This window comes from Papio anubis, chromosome 10 (genome assembly GCF_008728515.1).
Source record: "Papio anubis isolate 15944 chromosome 10, Panubis1.0, whole genome shotgun sequence".
Taxonomy (NCBI): domain Eukaryota; kingdom Metazoa; phylum Chordata; class Mammalia; order Primates; family Cercopithecidae; genus Papio; species Papio anubis.
This window is the reverse complement of record NC_044985.1, coordinates 6,967,270-6,990,802: the sequence shown is the minus strand read 5'-3', so window position 1 is coordinate 6,990,802 and position 23,533 is coordinate 6,967,270. Positions and strand designations below refer to the sequence as shown.

At 33.5% G+C, this 23,533-nt stretch overlaps 1 long non-coding RNA gene across 1 annotated transcript in view; it reads right to left on the bottom strand.

Annotated features, from left to right (window-relative positions):
- Positions 1–576: 576 nt before the first annotated feature.
- LOC116269137 overlaps positions 577–23,533 on the bottom strand; it is a 37,262-nt gene continuing 14,305 nt past the window's right edge. Inside the window, exons 2-4 of the long non-coding RNA XR_004176456.1 lie at positions 9,664–9,739; positions 7,853–7,933; positions 577–1,287 (exon numbers count right to left, since the gene is read on the bottom strand). This is a non-coding gene — a long non-coding RNA (uncharacterized LOC116269137). The remainder of the gene's footprint in view (positions 1,288–7,852; positions 7,934–9,663; positions 9,740–23,533) is intronic.

Genomic DNA, 23,533 nt, shown 5'->3' with positions numbered 1-23,533 from the left:
AAAGAAGGGCAAGGTTGGGAGATTTACTCTGTTTGACTTTTAAGGTATAAAATGAAACTACAACATAGTAATCAACACAGTATAATATAGGTGACAGGATAAATAAGTAAGTCAATAGAATACAGTAGAGTAGAAGTAAATCCACACATAAATTTTGGTACACAAGGACAGCACCAATATAAATTAAGGCGGGAGTGGTGGGGGGGAGGAAAACATTTCCACAAATGGTGCTGCAACTACTGAGTATCTGTTTTGAAGGAAAAATGACAATAAGCAAACCTTGACCCTTACCTCACATGATATACATATATAATGCAAGAGAGAACAATTAACTAAACTTTCGACCCTAAACTATTATGTTCCTAGGTGTAAAGAATAGGATATATTTGTATAAGTTTTGGTAGGCAAATATTTATTAAATAACACATTGAAAGCATTAGTTATTAAAATGGATAAATTCACTGCATCCTCATTTAAACAGTCTTGCTCATCAAAATATATAGTTAAGAAAAATTTGCAGGTGAGCCATGGACTAGGAGAAAATATTCACAATACAATAGAATATAAAATATTAAATATAAAGAATTTGTATCAAAAATGTATAAAGCACTATTATCATTCAATAATAGAAAGACAAACATTGATAAAATACTTGAATAGAAACTTCTTGAAAAAAGATATATGTATGGCCAATGAGTTACAGGCATTATTCATCAAGAAAATACCAACTAAAACCATGATGGGATACTGCAACACACCTACTAAAATGACTGAAATTTAAAGTCTGACAGCAGAAATTATTAGTGAGGGTAGAGAACAGCTAAAACTCTCATACATTGCTTATAGAAGTGTAAAATGGAAGCATCGATTCAGAAAATAATTTGTTACCTTAAAAAATTTCAAACAAATACCTATTTAGCTTATGACCCAACAATACCCCTCAGGATTTTGAGAATGAGAAATACATGCATACGTCTGTCCACAAAACTTCCTGTACATGAATGTTTACAGCAACTTTATTCAAAAAAGCCAAAATTATCAGTCAATAGGTAAAATGATAAATGTACTGTAGCAGGTTCAAACATTGGGATACTATTAAATATAAAAGAGAGAAAAATAACTTACATGAGACACAACATGGAAGAATCTGAAAAACATTACATTTAGTGAAAGAAGCCAGATCCAAAAAAGTACATACTGTTTAATTGCATGAATTTCTAGAACAGACAAAAGTCATCCATGGTGATTTTAATCAGAATAGTAGTTGTTTCGGGAGTGGCTGATTGCCTATAGAGGGGGAAAAGCGAATGTTCTGTGGTTATGAAAATGTTCCGTACAATTAAATAGCATGCGTTTGAACTGCAAGGGTCCACTTAAAATTTTTTTCTGTCTCTGCCAGCCTTCAGATAGCCAGACCAACCCCTCCACATCCCCCTCCTCCTCAGCCTACATTATGTGAAGACCGTGAAGATGAAGATCTTCATGATGAGCCATTTCTACTTAATAGTAAATACATTTTATCTTTCTTATGATTTTCTTAATCACATTTTCTTTCCCATTTTCTTTCTTTCTTTCTTTATTATAGGAATCTAGTGTACAATTCATATAACATAAAAAACATTTGCTAATCAATTGTTTACATTTTCAGTAAGGCTTCTGGTCAACAGTAGGTTATTTGTATTTAAGGTTTTGGGGGGTTAAAAGTTGCATCAAGAATTTTCTACTGCATGGGGGTGAGTCAACTGTATTTTGAAAAAGGTGTGGGTAAACTCATTTACACATATGTCAAATGATCAAATTCTAACTTGGCATCGTGGCTCACTTCTGTAGTCCCAGTGACTCAGGAGACTGAGACAGGAGGGTCTGTTGAACCCAGGAATTTGAGAAAAGAAGAGAAAGAGAAAAGGAAGGTACGGAGAGAGGGAGGGAGGGAGGGAGGAAGGAGGGAAGGAAGGAAGGAAGGAAGGAAGGAAGGAAGGAAGGAAGGAAGGAAGGAAGGAAGGAAGGAAAAGATAGATCAAATTATAGGCATACCTGTTAATTTTGCTTTATGTAAAGCATACTGTAAAAAAACTATTACCCTTTGTTAATTTCATTTACTCCTAAAAACTCCTCCAATTACTACTATAATGCTTTCTCTTGGTGCCTATCAAAACTTCTCTTTGGGGATAGAATTGGAAGAAGAAAGAAAGTTTAATCTTCTCCTAAAGATAAAGATGTTTGAGTAAAACATGAAACAAGATAAAAGTATGAATGACAGGATTCAGATTGAAATAATATAAAATGCATAAAAGAACATAAGACTAGATGTTAAATTACTGACTTTAACCTACTACAAGTCATAAGCAATTGCTATAAATGGGCTGTGAATTTGAAATTAGATGTTTTTTTTTTGTTTGTTTTTCTTCATAATGTGGACATTGATGGAATGCTAATAAAGATTTTTGGTGATTCAGAGCCAAAGAATATTTAATATGTTAGCCTTTTATGTTCTTTATCTTACTTGGGTGACATCAGTTCACTTATTTTAACTAAAAAATCCTAGGATTCCTTCTTAATTCCTCTCTTCCTTGCTTCTCATATCCGATCCATAGTCAGTTTTCCTTTTGCTACCTCTAAAGCATGTCCTCTTCATTCCTATGACTATGCCTCCTCTTCTAAACTCTCATCCCTCTTGCCTTGGCTGAGGCCACAATTCTGGCTTGCACTTACGAATTTAAGACTCAATACTAAGCAAATATATTTTCTACCACCAGAGTAATGGATAACATTAATAATAACCTGATCATGTTAAGCAATACCACATAAGGTTAAGAGTGGGGGCTTTGGAGCTTGACTTTCTGAATCTTATTGTGACCTACAGTAAATTAAATAAACTCACTGTTGTTGCATTTTCTCATCTCAAAATGAGATAATATTCATGGCTAACTCACAGAGTTGGTATGAATATTTAATAAGTAAGTTTAATTAAAGTGCTTAGAAGACTGTCTGGCACAAAGTAAGAAGACCATAAGCATTACCTCTCATTATTATCTATTGTCAGACATAACAAACTGGAATCCTATAATAACTACTTAACATATTTTACAAGATCTTCCATAATCTAGAGCCTCCCTTATCTCTCTAGTTTTAACTCTGCCACCCTCTACCAATTACAATTTACTCCAGCAAATAAATACATTACAACTTTCTATGTATGGCATGTTGTTTTAACATATCCCTTTGCTTATATTCTATCTCTTCCACTACAATCTCTTATATGCGTATTTTCATATGTCTGTGTTTTTGGTAGATAAACTTGAGGGTAGGTACATGTGTGACTCTTCCTATGTATTATAATTATTTTACATATATTCCACATTCATGAATGGTCTAATTGAATAAATTATTTTTAAAATGCTAGATTACAAAAAAAGGCAAATCAAGCAACCAAAACAATGATTTAGTAGTTAACTACAGGGTATAAAATTGTTTCTAAAATAACATCCAGAAGATAAATCATAAACCCATTACTAGAAAAAATATTAATCTACGAAACATTTGAATTTTGCACAGAGTTTGTAAACAAGATAAATAGCAAATGTGTCATTTGGATTATCAGGAAAATGAGAATTATTTTTCAATGGTATGCTACAAGTGACTTTCTAAAATAAAGGATCTGTTTGTTCTCTGATCTCCTAATCAGGTGACCAAGGAGTTCTAGCTACATAGCACAGTGATGAAGAATATAGGTTGTAGAGCCACATAGCAGGGGTTTGAGTCCTGGATATAGTGTTCACTAGATGTATGACCTTAGAAAAATTACCTAAAGACTCTGTGCCACTATTTCTTCACCTGGAAAACTGGGATAATAATAACATCTACTTCATATAGAAGTTATAATGATTTAATGAATTAAAATTCCTAAAGCACTTAAAAGACTATTTGACATGCATGAAGCATGTATATAAATGTTTAATAAAATAGAATCTCAATCATTTGGATCTTATATTAATATATATTATTATAAATATATTAATATAAATGTTTACTTATAAATTAACACATTGGCTCTTTTGCATTTTTATTGTAGTAAATTACACATAACATAAAATTACCATTTTAGCCATTTTAAGTGTCCAATTCAGTGCCATTAAGTACCTTCACAATATTCTGCAATTATTACCACTATGTACTTCTGGAATTTTTTTTCTTTTTTTTTTTTTTGGAAATGGAGTTTTGCTCTTGTCACCCAGCCTGGAGTGCAATGGCATAACCTCAGCTCACTGCAACCTCCACCTCCTGTGTGCAAGTGATTCTCCCACCTCAGCCTCCTGAGTAGCTGGGATTGCAGGTACCCACCACCACACCCGGCTAAGTTTTGTATTTTTAGTAGAGACAGGGTTTCACAATGTTGTTCAGGCCGGTCTTGACTTTCTGACCTCAGGTGACCCGCCTGCCTTGGCCTCCCAAAGTGCTGGGATTACAGGCATGAGCCACCATGCCCGACCAATTTCCATAATTTTTTTTATTATCCCAAATAGAAACTCTATCCATTAAACAATAACTTCCCATTTTTCATTCCCATGTGCCATGTAAATTATGTTATAATCACATCTTTATATGATTATCTATTCTAGGTACCTCGTATTAATGGATTCATACAATATTCGCTCTTTCATGTTTGGCTTATTTCACTTAGCATAGTGTTTTCAACTTTCATTCATGTTGTAGAATTTATCGGAATTTTGTTTTGGGGCTAAGTAATATTTTATTATAAATATATATCACATTTGTTTATCCGATCATCTCTTGATGAACATTTGGCACCTTTGGCTATTGTGAATAATGCTGATATGAATATGGGTGTACAAATACCTGTTTGATCCTGGATTTCAGTGCTTTTGAACACAGAATACAATAAACCTCCTCTATTTTAACCTTCTATTTTTGTAATATTCAGTCCATTAGGACTGAGTCTAACTCAGACAGGTTAGAGCAGGCATACACAATATTTTGCGAGTAAGATCTGTTCATTTCCCATTGTGTGAGGAAACTAGAGACCAAACTGTTATTGCTCAAAACCAAGACTACTGCCCCACCAGCGACATAACGGGCGCAAAGGTGAGTAAAAATGTAAAATTTCCTACCAGGAGAAGAAATAGCTCTTTTTTTTTTCTCTGATTTTATTCAAATTGGTGAATCGCAAATTTCTTGGAGCATGTTATTAAGCTTTAATTATTAACAAAATAAGTATGATTTAACCATGTCTAATGCCTCAGCCTTTGCCTCTTTTATGTGAAAATATTTGGGATCCTTTTCCCACTTTTACTGAAATTATGTGAGAAAGAGTAGAGTGAGCAGCTTTGATTTCACTCCAAATTTTATTGCTTGCCTAATGGGGCCCATTTAGGAAATATTAATATGTTATAAGCTAACTCAACTTGTCCCATTAACGAATTAATCAAGTACTAAAAATGCATTATAAAATAATCCTGTAATAATAAATAATGTGGTGAAACAATTTTTCCTAAAAAGCTGCAAGTCCTTTCACATTCAAGTCACTAAGAATTTAAAAGCAAAAACTGGTGATAAAAATTAATATTTCTGCTCCATATGCGCAAATCAGAACCTGCCAGATGTGAAATCTTACGACTTGATGAAATTCAGCCACCTCTCTCCCTTAAAATCATTCCAGATTCTGACCTGTATGTTCTTTTCTGCTGCTTTAAACATTTTTGGTTGAGAATTTCATAACCCATTCCCAGGTGTCTTCTACTTCCTGCATTGCATTTGAGTCCGGAATTAGATTTCATATTTATGAAAGACACTGAGTTGAAAGGGGTCAATCAGAATTCCTTATTGTGGAAGAATTATGAGCTAGAGTCAACACTAAGTTATCCACCTCTGACATTTTGGGAGATTGCTCTTATATCACACCTGAGAAAAGGGGCTGTAAACTGCATTTTGCCAAGCTCCTTGCATTACCTCATAATAACCATCAGATTAAGATTCAATAAAGAAGGCCTCTAAAAGACGACATTAAGTTTGTCTGTGATAAATGTGTTCATGTGTAGCTTTAGTTGTTTCCTATTGGAAAAGTCAATGAAATTTCAGTTTTTATCTAACTGTTGGATTTTATCTATCTCTAGGGAGCTTCAGGTAATGCATTGTGATCAGCTGAATTTGCCATTAAGTAGACCAAGTCTTGCTTAGGATCCTAGGAATTCTCAGTCAAGTCTGCGTAGAAGTGTCATGATCCGTTGACAAGCCTGGATAGAACCTCTTCCTCATCATCTTTCCCTGGTGACAAGACCTCTATATGGAGCCTTCTGCTCTGTGAAAAGGGAGCCTTTACAAATGGCATTTAGCAAATATCAAGTACTATTTTATTGTCCATTTTGAATAGGAAATCCTGTAAGTATATATAAAAACACATTTTGATGTTTTTAGCAGATTCAGCATTAAAGTAACATTCATGAAATGTTGTATTTCTTTAATAATATTTTAACCCAAATGTGAGAAAGGTATAACAGTCGCATTACAGAATGAATGAAGAAATACAATATTTCATGAATGTTATAGGAGTGAATGAATGGGTATTCAAAAGTAAGACTACTCGATGCCCATAAACCCAGGGAATGCTATAGGAATTAGCAACAATATAAACTGCATTGGAAAGAGAGGTTAAGGTTCAGTTAAATCTTAAGATGAGGGAAGAGCTTGTAGGTTAAGGAATGACATGGTGTGAACATAAGAATGTGCATGGTGTTTTTCATAAATCAATGAAATGAGCAGTTCCTCTGGAGTAGATGTTTGACAGATGAAATAAACAAATATAATATTGAAGGTAGGTAGAAACCTATCTATTACATAGAGTTTTTCCTATCGAAGAATTCATGTTGCTTTTCACTTAGAACCATGATTAGATTAACATAAAATGTAGGAGTTAACATAAGCTGGAATTATCACTTGCAAAGAAAAGAGACCGAAAATATGAATTTACTTAGGTAAATGAATCCATCTAAATGAGTACGGATCTGTGTGTGTGTGTGAGTGAGTGTGTGTGTGTGTCTTTAAAGTTTTATTGCACTTTCATAACTTTAAAATATTATTGGGACTAGGTTATTCTTTTTTTATTATTATACTTTAAGTTCTAGGGTACATGTGCACAAAGTGCAGGTTTGTTACATATATATACATGTGCCATGTTGGTGTGCTAAACCCATTAACTTGTCATTTACATTAGGTATATCTCCTAATGCTATCCCTCCCCCCTCCCCCCTCTCCACAATAGGACCCGGTGTGTGATGCTTCCCTTCCTGTGTCCAAGTGATCTCATTAACACTTAGCAAAGTTGCAAAAATAGCATAAAATGATTTTCTTTAGATGAAATATTAAGGTTTCCTTTTTTTTGAAGGTTAGGTTTCAAATCCCCTGGGGTTTATACAAAATTGAAAGTGAACTTGCAGAATAAAGTTCATGCTCAGGTTCTTGCTTTAAGAAATGAGCATCATCCAGTACTAAGTAATAAGCTCAAATAATAAATGAACATCCAATGTTATTAATTTTACAGTTTGGAGTAATGAGTGAAAATACCTCAGAACCTCACTCTAAGTTGTATGAACAATGAATTACCATATAATAAGTTCTGCTTTTCCAGTGTAAAGGAATGCTTTCAAGCTAAGCTTTCTTCAGCTTTCTGGGAACTGAAAAACTGCTTGGACTCTAAGGTATTTATTATAGTCAGATAATGGAATGCAGCTGGTGCCCAAACCCAAACCCAGCCTGCTGGCACAAAACAAACAGCATCCATAATCTTTATGCTTATATTTTAAGAAGGTAGTGAGTCCCTCAAGAAGGAGTTGCTCACCTGGAATGAAATCCACACCATGTTCAAGTGTCACTAAATTCTGCTGAAGGTCTCCATGGATGGATCAAGAGTGAAGAACAGCTTGAGCAATTAGACACCAAGAAAAGAAATAAAAAGAATTCAAATTTGATAGAAAGAAGTGAAACTATCTCTATTTTACAGATAACATAATCTTGGTATGTTATCTGTAACATACCCTACAGATTCACTAAAAATTTATTTGAACTTATAAATGAATTCAGCAAAGATGTAGGATACAAGGTTAATATACAAAGGTCAATTGTTTTCCTATACATTTACAATGAAAAACGAGAAAATGAAATTAATAAAACAATTATATTTACCGTATTATTAAGAATAATAAAATACTTAGGAATAAATTCAACACAAAAGTGCAAAAATTATACTCTGAAAGCTATAGAACTTAAGAAGAACTAAATAAATAGGAAGCAGTTCACAATTATGGAGAAGAAAACTTAATATTGTTCAGATGGCATAAAATCCAAATTAATCTACAGAGTCAATGCAATCTCTATCAGAATTCTGCCTGACTTCTTTTAAAAATGGTCAAAGTGATTCTAAAATATATATGTAACTACAAGGAACTCAGAATAGATCGAATAATCTTGAAAAGAAAAAAATGGATTTATTTTTATATGAGTTTATAGAAAAATTGGAACCTTCAAACACTGTTGGTGGGAATATCAAGCAGTGTGACCAGTTTGAAAAGCAGACTGTCAGCACATGAAGTTATTAAATATAGCATTATCATATGACCCAGGATTCCCACTCCTAGTTATGTAAACAAGAGAAATGAAAACCTATGTTTGCATATATTTTACATAAATATTTATAGCACTGTTTATAATATTCAAAAGGAGGAAATATTGCAAATGTCCATCAAGTGATGAATCAATAAACAAAGTGTGGTATAACCATCCAATGGAATATTATCCAGCAATAAAAAGAAATAAGTACTGATACATGTCACCACATGGATGAACCTTGAAGCAATTTGCTTAGTGAAAAAGCTGGTCAAAAAAGGTCACATATTGTAAGAATCCATTTATATTAAATGTCCAAATGGGGGAAGCTATGGAGATAGAAAGTAGATTAGTGGTTTCTTAAGGCTGTGTTGGGTGGATAACTAGGGGGATGGTAGCTAAAGGGTAGAGGGTTTGCTCTTGAGGCACAGAAATGTTCTAAAATTGTGGTGAGGATTACACTTATATGTGAATGTACTAAAAGCTCATGAATTGTACACTAGGTGAATTTTATGGTATGTGTGTGTGACATGTGGATTTGATTTCAATAAAGTTTGAGGATAATATGACATTTATTTTTGCCGATCTGGCTTTCTGAGATTTCCTCTTGCACAATAAAGCCCAATTGTTAGACCACAGCTTGTAAGGTTGTGGAATCCATTTTGACCACTTGCAGAGGAGATGATATCCCAGAAGGCATTTACTGGACACAACGCATAGATAATTTGGAGTCTTCAAAATTCGACCCCAAACACATTTTTTTAATGCTGAAGTTACAATTTATGCACTTGTAACCAACATTATTAATGGTCTTTCAAAATAGCAAAAAAAGACACACAAATATATCTTTTTCTGCCTAAACCATTTACTTATTACAGAGAAATACATTATTTGATTGCAAGCAAATGCACGAACACAAACTCACAAATGGAAACAGAGAGGAACCTCTTGCACAAAAGAGAATCAATACATATATGAAAGATTTGTTAAAAGATGGAAGAGACTTGGCACATGACTCAGAGCAAAGAAATGGCAGCCTTTATATACCTGTGGGGGTGTATCTTTGATGGTGATGGTGTCTGCTTCTGGCAAAACCCTCACAAGGCTCTGGGCTTTAGGAAGTCTGGAAAGATGGATGGAATATCCAATAAAGAAATGTCCAAAAATGTGGATATTAATTTAATCATTCTCTATGAAACAGTAAACATCATGCCCTTTATCCACCTCCATCCACAAAACCCAACACCCAGACGTTAAACCCTACACAAATACAACACAAGTTTGTTCTTTAAAAATGTATAAAGCTGAAGCAAACTGGGACAGCTAGTGGTTGTTAGCGTCCAAGAGCTCTGTCTTCCATCCTGCACGGCTGAGGGGAAGCTTACTGACTGGCTCCCTAAAGATTCATTCAAAAAAGGAATTTATTAATTGACAAGAACATAGAACTCTCAGTCTGCATTTCAATTTTTCTAGTCTTGAATGTGAACAGAAATTTAAGAATTATCAGGCATTTGATAAAGCATGCAGCATGAGAGACAGATGGGGAGAGAAACAAAGAGAAAATCTTGTCTGGAAGAAACAGGTTTGGCAAGAAGAGAAATTAATGGCAGAATAACAGGAAATTATGCTTATTATAAATCATATATGATTATTAAAAAGTCTTTATGTTTCCACTATTTATTATTTCAGTTATTTGGTGTGCAAAGAACACTCATTGCCTATTTTAAACACAAACACACATGCCCACAAACAAATTTTTTTGTTACTTCCTGCAATCATCTTAGCTCAAGGCTAGTATGGAACTACATAAACCCAGCTAGCTTGGAATACGTGATTGTATATTCTTTCCTCTCTCACTGAAAATAACATACTAATTATCTTACCAAAGACTACTGAATTACCTAGGGTTTTTGGAGCCCTTCTATTTTCTTCCAGAAACATTCAGCATTTGAACATTTAATTCACACTGCATATTTTACATGCTAACATAGTTAATCTGATACTGTTTCAATGTTTTGCATGTATTTTATTCTCTCAATAACCCAAAGACATATATTCTACGCTCCATACAGATACAACAACAAAAGCAAAGTAAGGACAAGTAATGTTACCTTAGGCAGAGCCAGATTCTGATCCCTGATATACTGGTGCCAGAGAGCTTGGTCTCTAGCTGCTTTAATGACCTGCCTCTAATGTAGAACCCAATACACGTTAAGGAGTTGACTCAAGATCCTCAGATAATCTGCATTGTTGTCTTTTACCAGAATGCCTAAATAACTAAGTATCAGAACTGCATTCAATTTCTAGGTTATGAATACGTATTATTGCTCCTAGGTGCAACTATGAAATGGTTCGGATGTGTGTGCCTGCCCAAATCTCATGTTGAATTGTAATCTTTGATGTTGGAGTTGGAGCCTGGTGGGAGGTTATTGATTCATGGGGATGGTTTCTAATGGCTTAGTATCATCCTCCTAGTGTTGTCTCATGATAGAGTTCTCACAAGATCTGGTTGTTTAAAAGTGTGTGGCACCTTCCTCCTCACCTTCTTCCTCCTGCTCTGGCCATGTAAGACATACCTGCTTCTTTTTCAGCCATGATTGAAAGTTTCCTGGGTCCTCCCCAGAAGCCACTATGCTTCCCATATAGCCTGTGGAACCAGAGCCAGCTAAACCTCTTTTCTTTATAAATTACCCAGTCTCGGGTATTTCTTTATAGCAATGTGAGAATGGACCTTCTAGCAATGTTACATGTTAGTGTTCATTTTTCTCTGAATAATTTGCTATAGGGAACATTTAATGACCTATGTAGTTTTGCTCTGTAAGGCAATAAAGTATTGTGATAACAGTCTCCAAAGTGTATTAGCTTAGTTCTTAACCTGTAATCATTTAGTGGAAACTCTTTCATCATGGGGAAAATCACCTAAATTTTTTTGTAAATTAGTTAAGTCAAGCAAAGAAATGTCATTCAAATTTTAGCCACTCATGAACTTCGTTGGTAATTAAATTATATAATTCATACAAAGCCATGAGAAAAAACGTCTGGCACATGATAATCCTTCATTAAATATTAACTATGTTTCCTACTATTTTTATTGTTATAATTCCAAGCAATACACTTCTATGTAACTTCGGGAAAAGCCATATAAACAATTTGGATTTCAAGGATTAAGTGCTGGGAATGAGCCAGTTTGAATATCTTCTAGGCAGTCTGAATATATCTAACAGCAAAGACACACATAGCAGATTTGCCTGGCCGACATCACAGTCATGACTCCTATACACTGTTTTGTTCCACGCGGCTAAGGGAGATCAGTTGCTCTTATCTTCCTTGGGTGTTGCATATCACGACTAGATTCCCTGGCCCACATGATTCACTATGAATTATGGTTTCTTGTTGCAGTGTACAATTAGCCAGGAAACATTCACTTAATGTCAACCTCAATTGAGAAAGAGCATGGGAAGACTGCCTTGTGTTCTATTTTCTAAATTAAAGTTTTTATTTTGACTTACATGAAGTTAAAATAAATAATACAAAGAGAAACTTTGTACCCTTTACTGACTTTCCCCAAATGGTAACATCTTACAAAACTACAGGACAGTACTACAACCTGGGTATCAACATTAATACAATTTAGATACTGAATAGTTCCTCACCACAAATCCCTAGTACAGCTGCACCCACTACCTGCCCTGTCATTGATCCAGGGCAATGATAACCTGTTCATCACTTAAGTATTCCTCTTGATTAATGAATTATGTATACATGGAATCATACAGTACTTGACCTTTCAGGATTGATTTTTTTTTTTTTTACTCAGCATCATCATAAAAGTTATTAGGTATATTTTTCATTTCTTTTGTTGTGAAGCAATGGTATGGATTTACCACAGTTTGTTTAACCATTTATCCACTGAAAGACACCAGAGCTGTTTCTGAGTTTGGCTATTATGAACCAAATTTTATGAATATTCATGCAGAAATGTTTGTGTACAAAACTATTTTTTTCCGCTAAAATATATGCCAAAGAGTAAAATTGATGGGTCATATGGTAGCTGCATGTTTGGTAATTGAAACAGTTGACAAGTTGCCTTTCAGAGTGGCTGTATGATTTTACATAGCCACCAACAATAAAAGAGATCTTGTTGTTTCAGATCCCTTCCAACATTTGGCATTGTCATTGTGTGGGTGTGCATGTGTGTGTGTGTGTGTGCAGCCATCTTATTAGGTGGGCAGTGATATCTCATTATTGTTTTAAATTATAATTTTCTATTGATACATGATGCCAGGTGTCTTTTCACATGCCTATTTGCCAATGGTATATTTTTAGTGTGATACCTATTCAGAGCTTTTGCTCATTTAAAAAAATGCAGTTGTTCATTTTCTTATTGTGAAGATTTAAGTTATTTGTTTATTTTTGGTAATAGTGCTTTACTATAGGGATGTTTTAAAATATTTTCTTTAGTCTTCCGTTTTTATTTTCATTCTCTTAAGTCACTTTCACAAAGCTATTTTAATTATAATAAATCCAACTTGTTGATTTTGTTATAGATTGTACTTTCAGCATTGCCTAAAAACTCATCACCAAAATAAAAAATAAGATTTTCATTTATGTTACACTATAGATGTTTTATCGTTTTGAATTTTAATTTAGGTCAGTAATTCATTATGCATTAATTTTGTGAAAGATGTAAGGTTTATATCTGGATTCATTTTTTTTTTTCAATGTTGATGCCAGTTGTTCCAGCATCATTTGTAGAAAAGTTTACTCTTTCAGTATTGAATTGCCTTGGCTCCTTTGTCAAATACCAGTTGATTGTCATTATGCAACTGTAGTTGATTATTTCTGGGCTCTCCATTTTGCTTCATTGATTACTTGTCTTTTATTTTGCCTTGATAGTTGTAGCTTTTTAGTAAGTCTCAAAGTCTCGAAGTTGAATAACAACTCTTTTTTTTCTTCTTTTTCTCCTTTTCCTCCATTTTCTTGTTTTTTAGTATTATGTTGGTTATTCTGTGTCTTTTGCCTTTTCACATAAAACTTAGCAACACTCTGTTCATATATACAAAATAAATTGCAGTAAGTTTATCTGAGATTGCAATAAATCTATAGAAAAAGATAAGAAAGAATGACGTTTTAACAGTATTGATTCTGCCTATCCAAGTACATGAAATATCTTTCCATTTATTTGGTGACTCTTTGATTTTTAATCATTTGTAATTTTCGTTAAATAAATTTTAGACATATTTTGCTTAAGTATTCGTCTCTTTGTAGTTGCCCTATACTTTTCAGTAAACATTTACAACTAATTTAAGTCCACTTTCATAAAATGCTATAATAATTCACGGGGAGTACACTGACCTTATAAAAGGATATTCCAAATTCCCTCCTTTTTCCATTATAACACTCATGCTATTAATTTCATTTATCCATAGGGTATACTCACCCAACACAGTCTTGCTATTACTATTTTAAAGGAAAATACGTTATCTATTAGATCAGTTAAGGATAAGGATGAATAAAACAAAAGGTACATGTTACCTTCATTTTTTTCTTCTCCAACGCTTCCATAAACCCAGAAATCCATGTATTTGGTATGAACTATTTTCCTCTTCTCTAAAGAACTACTTATAACATTTTTTTTTCAAAACAGGAAAAAATACAAATAAATTGATACAAAATAAATTGCAGTAAGTTTTTTCAGTTTTTGTCTAAGAATATTTTTTATTTCTCTTTCACATTTTGTGGATAATTTTACTGGATATAAAATTCTGGGTTGGTGTTTTGTTTTTTATTGTTTTGTTTCTACACTTTAAATACTTTACTCTTGCTTGCATGATTTCTGAAGATGAGTTTAATATAATGTTTATCTCTTTTTCTCCCTAGGTAAGGTGACTCTGACTTATTTCAATGTTTTTTCTTTGTCTTTGATTTTCTACTGTTCGAGTATATTGTACTTGGGTTATAGATTTTTGAAATATTTTTCTCAGTTGTTGCTTTCTGAGCTTCCCAGATCTACAGTTTGATATCTGTTTTTAATATTAGAAAATTATCTTTTATTAGTACTTAAAGTTGTTATTTGTATCATCCCTCTCTTTTTTCTCTTTTATGTAGTCTCATTATGTATATGTTACACCATTGTAATTTTTCCAAAGCTTCTTGGACATTACATACACTTTAATTTATATTATGTTATTTTATCTTTGTATTTCAGTCTATGAATTTTTCTATTGGCATATCTTCATGTTTATTGGTTCAGTTCTTGGTGGCATCAGGTATACTGATGAGTCCCTCAAAGGCCTTCCTCATTCCTATGAAAATGTTTTTGATTTTTAACATTTTTTTTTTTTTTTGAGACGGAGTTTCACTCTTGTCACCTGTGCTGAAGTGCAATAGTGTGGTATCAGTCATCGCAACCTCCCCTCCCAGGTTCAAGTGATTCTCCTGCCTCAGCCTCCCACGTGGCTGGGATTACAGGCATCCACCAACATGCCTGACTAATTTTGTATTTTTAGTAGAGACAGGGTTTCTCCATGTTGGCCAGGCTGGTCTCAAACTCCCAACCTCAGGTGATCCGCCCACCTCATCCTCCCAAAGTGCTGAGATTACAGGCATGAGCCACTGCACCTGACCAACATTTCTGTTTTATTCTTTGAGTTTCTCTCTTTCTGCTTATAGTACCTTTCTGTTCTTATGTGTTGTCCACGTTCAAAAGTGAAGATCTCCAGCATATTAAACATAATTATTTTAAATTATCCAGTCTGATGTTTTCCAAATCTCAGTCATGTCTGAATCTGGTTGTGATGTTTGCTTTACATATTCAGACTGTGTTTATCCTTGCCTTTTAGCATGCCTTATAACATTTTGTCAAAAATTAGACATGACATATCAAATAATAGGATGAGACAAATAGATCTTTCATGTGAAGTTTTATTTAAACTGGAAAGAAACTGGGCAGCATTTAATGTTTGTTATAGCTGTAGGTGTCAGAGACATAAACTTCCTTTTGTTTATGTTGTTCCCTTTGGGTTTCCCTAGAAACTCCTTCTTAAATAGTACATGTCCTTTGCAAATTTCTCAGTTTCAGTCAACTATTATTATACTAGATCAGTGTTGCTATGGTGATGAGGTATTGGAGAGGGAAAGCATTATATAATATTTTGATTAAATCTATATTCTTTTAATAAGCCAAAGTCTCTAGCTGTGACCTCCAGAAGAGTTTCTTAACATTTTTGTCCCCTTATGGGTTTTGGTAAGACATGTGGTTGGAGTGATTGACTAACTTTCCTTCCCCTGATTTAAATAAGGCTTTGTTAAAGTAGTTTCCCTTGATAGCTAGCCTTTATTATGTAGAACAGAATGCTCTTGGCAATTTTCAAAATGACCACTTTTCCTCTGTAAGTGTTTCAGAATGGTTACTTTCTTTTAGTCCCACTCAAATTCAAATCACTGGAGATTATTCTCTTATCTTCACCAGAAAGTAGTGTAATGCCTGGAAATAAAAGCCGTAAAACTGTCAGTATCCCTCTAAGATTAGGCTGCTAGGAGTTTTTAAGCTGTTCCACACACAGCCTTCAGTAATTTATTAATAGCTATTGAAGTGTTTCTACCATTTACTGACTCCAGCAGCTTTTGCTGGAAGTAAGCTGTGATTCTCTGTATTTCCCTATCTTTCTATTTTTCTAGGGAAGGAGACAGTTTTTTTAATGAACTCAATTATCTAATGGAGCTAAGAAAAGTCATTTATTTTCTGGTTCTTTAGCTTTTGTTATTCTTGTGAGAATAGGAGTGATGACTTCCAAGTTCTTTACTTATTGAAGCAGAACCTGGAACATTGTCAACACATACACACACACACACACACACAGACACACACACACACTCTCTCTCTCTCTCTCTATATATATATAAATTATATAATATATTATACATATGCAATATTTTATATATAATTTTAACCATTTATTTTAAATGTGTCTTAATATCTCCCTGGACTTTTGATTTTCTTTTATACAATAGCTAATGATGTTGAGCATCTTTTTCTGTGGTTGTGTGCTCTGTGTATATCTTCAGGGAAATGTGTAATCTTGTCATTTTCTCAATTTCCAATTGGATTGTTGTTTTCTGTATTTTTTTACTATTGAGTTTTGGGAATTTTTTTATAGTATAGATATTGTATCTTTGTGGAAAATGTAGTGTGAAAATACACTTCCCAGTCATTGTTTTTAATCCTTTTCAAACAGGCTTTTACAGAATAATTTTTTTTATATATTGAGGTTGACTTTATATATTTTTAATGGATTTTGTTTTTAGTGCCAAGTTCAATCTAACCGTTGATCTCAAAGGTTTTCTCATATTTTTTAACAAAAGTATTATAGTTTTATGTTTTACATTTAAGTGCATAATTTATTTTGACATAATTTTATGCAGTATAAGTCTTAGGTTGAGGTTGATGTTTATGCCTCTGGAATTTCAATTATTACAGCACCATTAGTTAAACAGTTTCTATTTCCTTTCCTGAATTTCTTTTGTTCTTTTCAGAAAAATTACTTCAGCATACACGTGTAGAACTTCCTGTGCTCTTTGGCCCTCTATTCCGCTCTATTGATCTATTTGTTTACGTTTCCACCAATACCATACTGTCTTAATTTTTGTTGCCATAAAATTAGTTTTTATCCTTTTCATCTTTTGTTCTATTGTTCTTTTCTGAAAAATTACTTCAGCATAGATGTGTAGAACTTCCTGTGCTCCTTGGCCCTCTATTCTGCTCTATTGATTTGTATGTCTACTCTTCCACCAATACCATACTGTCTTAATTTTTTGTTGCCATAAAATGAGTTTTTATCCTAACTGAACTATTCTTTCCACTTTATTTTTCTTTGTTAATATTCTTTTAGCAATTCTAAGGCCTTAATCTTACCATACAAAAAAAAAAAAAACCTTACTGAGGTTTTGATAGAAATTCTTTAACCTATTGATCAATATGAGAGGTCTCAAAGATTTTCTCATATTTTTAACAAAAGTATTATAGTTATATGTTTACATGTAAGTGCATAACTTATTTTGACTTAATTTTTATATGGTATAAGGTTTAGGTTGATATTTTTAGTATTTTGAGGCTTCCAATCTATGAACGAGTCATGCATCTCTGTCATAATCAATACCTTCATTGATTTCTTTTATTCATATATGTAATTTTCAACACATAGATTCTGTACATGGTTTTATAAGCACATTCAAGTATTTTATTTACCTTTAATGAATTAATTAAATTACCTTTAATTGATTGTGCTTTTCTTTTGGTTTCTATATGTTCACTGTTAGTATACAGAAATGCCTTGATTCTAATACGTTGATCAGGTATCCTATAATTTGCTAATATCACTTGTTTGATTTAGAAGACTTATTTGGGCTTTTTTTCTTTTGTTTTATAGATTCCTAGGGACTTTCTATGCAGAGTCATGCTATCTTCAATAAAAACAGTTGTATTATTTCCTTTCCCATCTTCATAACTTTGTTTTTCCCCTTACTGAACTGGATAGAACTTCCAGTACTTATTTCAACAACATTGGTGAGAGTACATAGTCTTGTCTTATTATCAGTCTTATAAGGAAAGCATTTGAGTTTTCACCCTTATCCTGGCTCTAGGTTTTGCTTACTTGTTTGTTTATTGTTTCTATAAATAGTCTTTATCAATTTGAAGGCTTTCTCTTCTATTTGTAAGAGCTTTATATCATGAATAGCTATGGGATTTTACTAAAAAATATAGATGTTTCATCTTCAATTGATATGAGCACATGATATTTCCTTTTTAACTTGTTGATATGGTGGGTTACATTGATTTTTAAACACTGAAACAGTTTTGCCTACGTGGAATAAATATCACTTGGTCATGTAGTATAATGATTTATACACAGTTGGATTGAAATTGTTAATATGTTGTTGAAAATTTTTGTATGTAATTTTATAAAATCTATTTGTCTATAATTTTCTTTTTTCATGCTCTCTTTGTCTAGTTTTAGTATCAGAGTAATACTGGCATCATACAGAAAAGTTGAGACATTTCCTCTCCTTTTCTATTTTTTGGAAGAAATTTTTAAAATGAGAAATATCGGTTAGAGTTAATAGAACTCATTGGCCTAAAGTTAAAGTGTTGCAGGACTGTGTTTCTTTCTGGAGAATCTAGGAAATAATATGTTTCTATGCCCTTTCCAATTTCTACAGGCCAACCACAATCCTTGGTACATTCATTCTTCCCTTATCTTTAAAGGCAGCAATTTTTGATTATATTTTGTTTTATTTTTTTTCAGGATTCCACTTGTCTGGTTGCCTTCGTCTTCCACTTTTAAGAAATTTCCTAATTATATTGAGCTCATTTGTATGCTGTGGAATACACTCCAAGCTGGCATTGTTTCCGCTATTACAAAATTCTCAAGAACTATGTGGGTCTCCTGTGTATGTCACTGGGATTCATTCCATTAGATAAGACTCTTCTCCATGGAAATTTCCTCCTCAATTTTTTGACCTCTGATTATATGGTTGGGAGTATCCATGAGTCACATGCTTAATTTGTTCGAAGAGACTTTTGAATCACTGCATACTCTGGCATTTTCATCTTTTTGAGGTATTAGCAAAAGGTTCTGTAGCTTTATCCCAGGCTTTTTCCATAAAGCATGCTTTCTGATATTGAATCTCTTAATTTTAGTGCCTTCTGGAACTGGATAGGCTGAAAACTTTCCAAATCACCAATTTCTGGTTCCATTTTGCTTAACAATTTGTATCCCAATTTATCTTTCTTCTCACATTTTACTATAAGCAGCAAGAAGTAACTAGACTACAAGGCTTTGCTGGAAAAATCTCAGCTGAATGTCCAATCTCACCCTTTTTATAAAGTTGGCTTTATACATTTTTGCTAAACTTTCTGCCATTATACCACAAAGGTAATATTTTCTTCAATTTCTAATAACGTTTTCTTTATTTTATTCTGAGCCTTCACCAGCAATGCCATTAATGTACCTCTTTCTACCAATAATTCATAATAATTTCAGTATTCATGAAGGGAATATGATTTAAAAGCTTTGTTTCCTGAAATGTTATTCTTCTCTAATTTTTTTTTAGTCGTCACCAACAGAGCCTTTAACATCTATATTTTGACTTACATCAGAAATGTTAAGTCAATCTCAACTTTTTCTATCATGCTCCTGAACATTTTCCCAGCCTCTTTCCACTGCCAAATTCCAAAGCCACAACCACATTTTTATGTATTTCTTACAGCAGTATTCAACTTCAGTTAAAAACTATGTATTTGATTCTTATTGCTCCTGTTAACGAATTACTATAAGCTTAGTGACTGAAAACAAAATAGATGTATGAGGTCACGGTTCTTTAAGTCAGGGGTTTGACTCTGGTTTCACAAGGCTAAAATCAAGGTGTTGCAAGCCTGTTTCTTTAAGAGGCTCTGAGAAAATCTGTTTCCTTGCTCTTTTCTGTTTTTTGAGGCCACCCACCTTTCTTGACACTTGCCCTTCTTCTCCCATTTTCATCAGCAACTTTAGACTGTCTTTCTCATGCTGCGATGTCTGGTTCTCGCTCTCTTTCTTTCTCTCTTCATTCCCTTCTTCAAATTTAATGACCATTTTGATGTCATTGGAACGACCTGGACAAGCCTAGATCATCTCTCAAGCTTTAAGTCAGTTTAGTAACTAAGGATTACTAATCTCACTTCCATCTTTCAAGCCTTTTTGCCATGCAGACTAGCATATTCACAGGTTCCGGGGATTAGGATGTTGACTTCTTTGGAGTGCTATTAATATGAGTACACAAATACTAAAGACAATAATAAATATGTGTACATAGCCTCTCATTATAGTTCCGCTTCCCACAGAAGCTTCCTTGGGGACACTTAAGGGCAAATTGGGCTGAAAATATGAAAATTAAAGTTGACAACGGTTTTCTCTGTCTCTCTCTAAGAACATACACATCTGCAGAGGATGATTTCTGGTTAACTAGTCTGGAAATTTTATTTATTTATTATTTATTTATTGTTTATTTATTTTTAACCAAGCTTTAAACTTTGACGCATGCTAATTCAAGAACTGCAGAAGTCATAGCCATGGGTTTTAGCTTCGGTGTTTCTCTCTTTTGGCAGTAAGTCTGCATCAGCTGGTTTTATTTTATTTTAAACAATCTCACGCTCCCACACTCATTTTATCTTTTTAAATTGAGAGGAGCTTTATTTAAGCCATTTTTTCCCAAGGTCTTTGATATCTATCTAGTCTTATATAAATCTTAAATTTACATGACACAATTAAAGTAAAATTATGCAGACCAAACAAAACATATTTGCTGGTTGAAGTTAAGCTACAGGCCACACTACAACCTCTACCTTAAAAACACTTGAACGTGTTCTAAATCTTTGATACAACCACATGGAGAAGCAGCATTCTTGTAAGCTGGTGTGATTTTTATATGAGAATTTTATCCATGTTTTATGATTCTTATATTTCAATAGCTATAGAGATGAAAAATAAATACATAATATTATCCTCATGATTTTCTAAAATTTCAATTTTCTTTTCAAGTTACCAATGTTGGAAAAATAAGCCTTATCAAAGTACTTTCTACCCATTTCCCATTTCCCATCCACGCTGTCTTTTCTCAGAGCATTTCTAAGTAGATCAGAGATAAAGCATAAGGCAGGAGTTATGTAAATCGCCGAGTTTACATTCTTTCTTCCCAAGTTTCCATTACCTGAACATGATTGCATTTTATTATGGAAACTATTGCAAGTAACTTTTAATTCACTGAGATTTTTTTTTAACATATAAATAACTTGCCAATCAAATAAGAGAATAGAAACCACACATTATGGTAATAAATGAGAAACCTTGAGCTAGTCAATGAAAATATAATCTTTTCTGAAATACAAGGAAGACGATAGACTATGGAATTCCGTCATACTGAATTCTCTCATATTACAGATTATTAGAGAAAGGATCAATAAAAAGAGTCCTGTTAATGTCATCAGAATTGCATGCTTTGATTTCCTTTAATTTTGACACTTTTCCAGCAAAATTAGGAAAAGTTATCACAAAAACATGCTCAAAGAAATATATGTTGGACAGATTTTTATCTGTTTAATGTGGCTTTCTATACAGCATCTTCATCTCTTTGCCACTCCAAACTAATTTATCATTTACGAGCTCATATTATCACTCTAGCCAAACTAACTCAGATCAACTGCTCATGGTCTCTTAATTAAATTTCCCATAAAACATGTTAAAATTTACCCTTTTTTATTTCAGAAAATGCCCTCATTCTAATCTTATCAACTGCCCTCTCCATGTGGGGCACTAACAGTTTTGTGGGGAGAGTGAAGCTCATGGGTTTTGAGCAACTTAATGCTAATTCTAACTGCAATTTACCAGCCTATGAGTGTAGCACTGATCTTGTGTAAAATAACAATGACAGTGGTGCCTTGTGGGGTTATTAAGAGATTAAATAGATCACATGTGGGCATGTTTAACATTCCTGGCATGACGCCTGGATGAGAGCAATGTTCAAAAAATGTTAGTTTCTCTTCTTTCTTCTTCTAACATCTGACTCTAGATTTAGCTACTCCCAGTTGTAATGACTGGTTGACTTTATTCCTCTTTCATCACCACTTTATATAATACTGTTTCAGTGCCTACGTATTTATTGGTCACTGGATTATACACATTTTCTAGTTACTGTTTTTAGTGTTTCTTGATATACACTTTTGTACAATTTTTGTAATTCAAATGTCCTTATACAATAGTCCTTCTTTCACTTTTCATGGTTTCAGTTACCCACAGTCCACTGGGGTCTGAAAATATAAAATGGAAAATTCCAGAAATAAGCTATTCATAAGCTTTAAGTTATTAGCTGTTCTGAGCAGTGTGACAAAATCCCCCATGGCCTCACATCCTTCCACTCAGGACACAAATCACTCCTTTGTCTGCCATATCCAAGCTGTGTGGGTTCCCCATGCGTTAATACCTTAGTAGCCTTCTCAGTTACCACATTCTGTCAGTATTGCAATGCTTGTGTTCAAGTAACCCTTATTTTTACTGAATAAGGACCCCAAAATGCTAGGGTAGTAAAGCATATTCAGATATGTCAAAGAGAAGCTGTAAAGTGCTTCCTTTAAGTGAAAAGATGGAAGTTTGGACTTAAGAAAATAAAAATTTTAAAAACCTTTATTTCAGTATTTTGTTATATATCCTATTTTATTATGAGATGTCGTTGATCTGTCACTGTGACTATTTTATAAATTAAACTCTTTAATAGGTATGTATGAATAGGAATAACCATAGTATATACAGGGATTGGTACTCTCTGTTTTAAGTATCCACTGGGGTCTTAGAACCTATCCTCCGTGCATAGAGGGACAGTGTGTTACTTCCACTGCTCTGAGACAGAAAAGTGCTACATCAGATGGTCGTGAGTTATGACAAGAATTAACAACATTAGAAAGCAACACATTTGGCCTTATAATTTTAAGAATTATATTCTTAAAAACGTTCACCAAGTAAAGAATACTTAAATAAGACATGTGTGGCCTTTCTCACTTGGTAGAATAAAAATTAGTAGTATACCTCACCACTTACTTCCAATAAGCTGTTGGCATGCATTTATGACAAGAGACATAAATGAACTGAGACACAAATGAGACATAAATGAACTCCCTTAGGGTCAGCAGTCAAAACATTCCTTCCTCCATTGCAATTACTTGTTTTGTCTAAGATTCCAGGACATAAGATTTTGCTGCTTCTTACCTTTAGGGACTTCTCAAATAACTATAACAGCAATAATGACTTACACTTAAAAGTAAACATAGGCTGTTGAGGAAATCTCCTTTGCTTGAGATAGGTACTATTTTCTGAGTTACAAAAATGAGAGA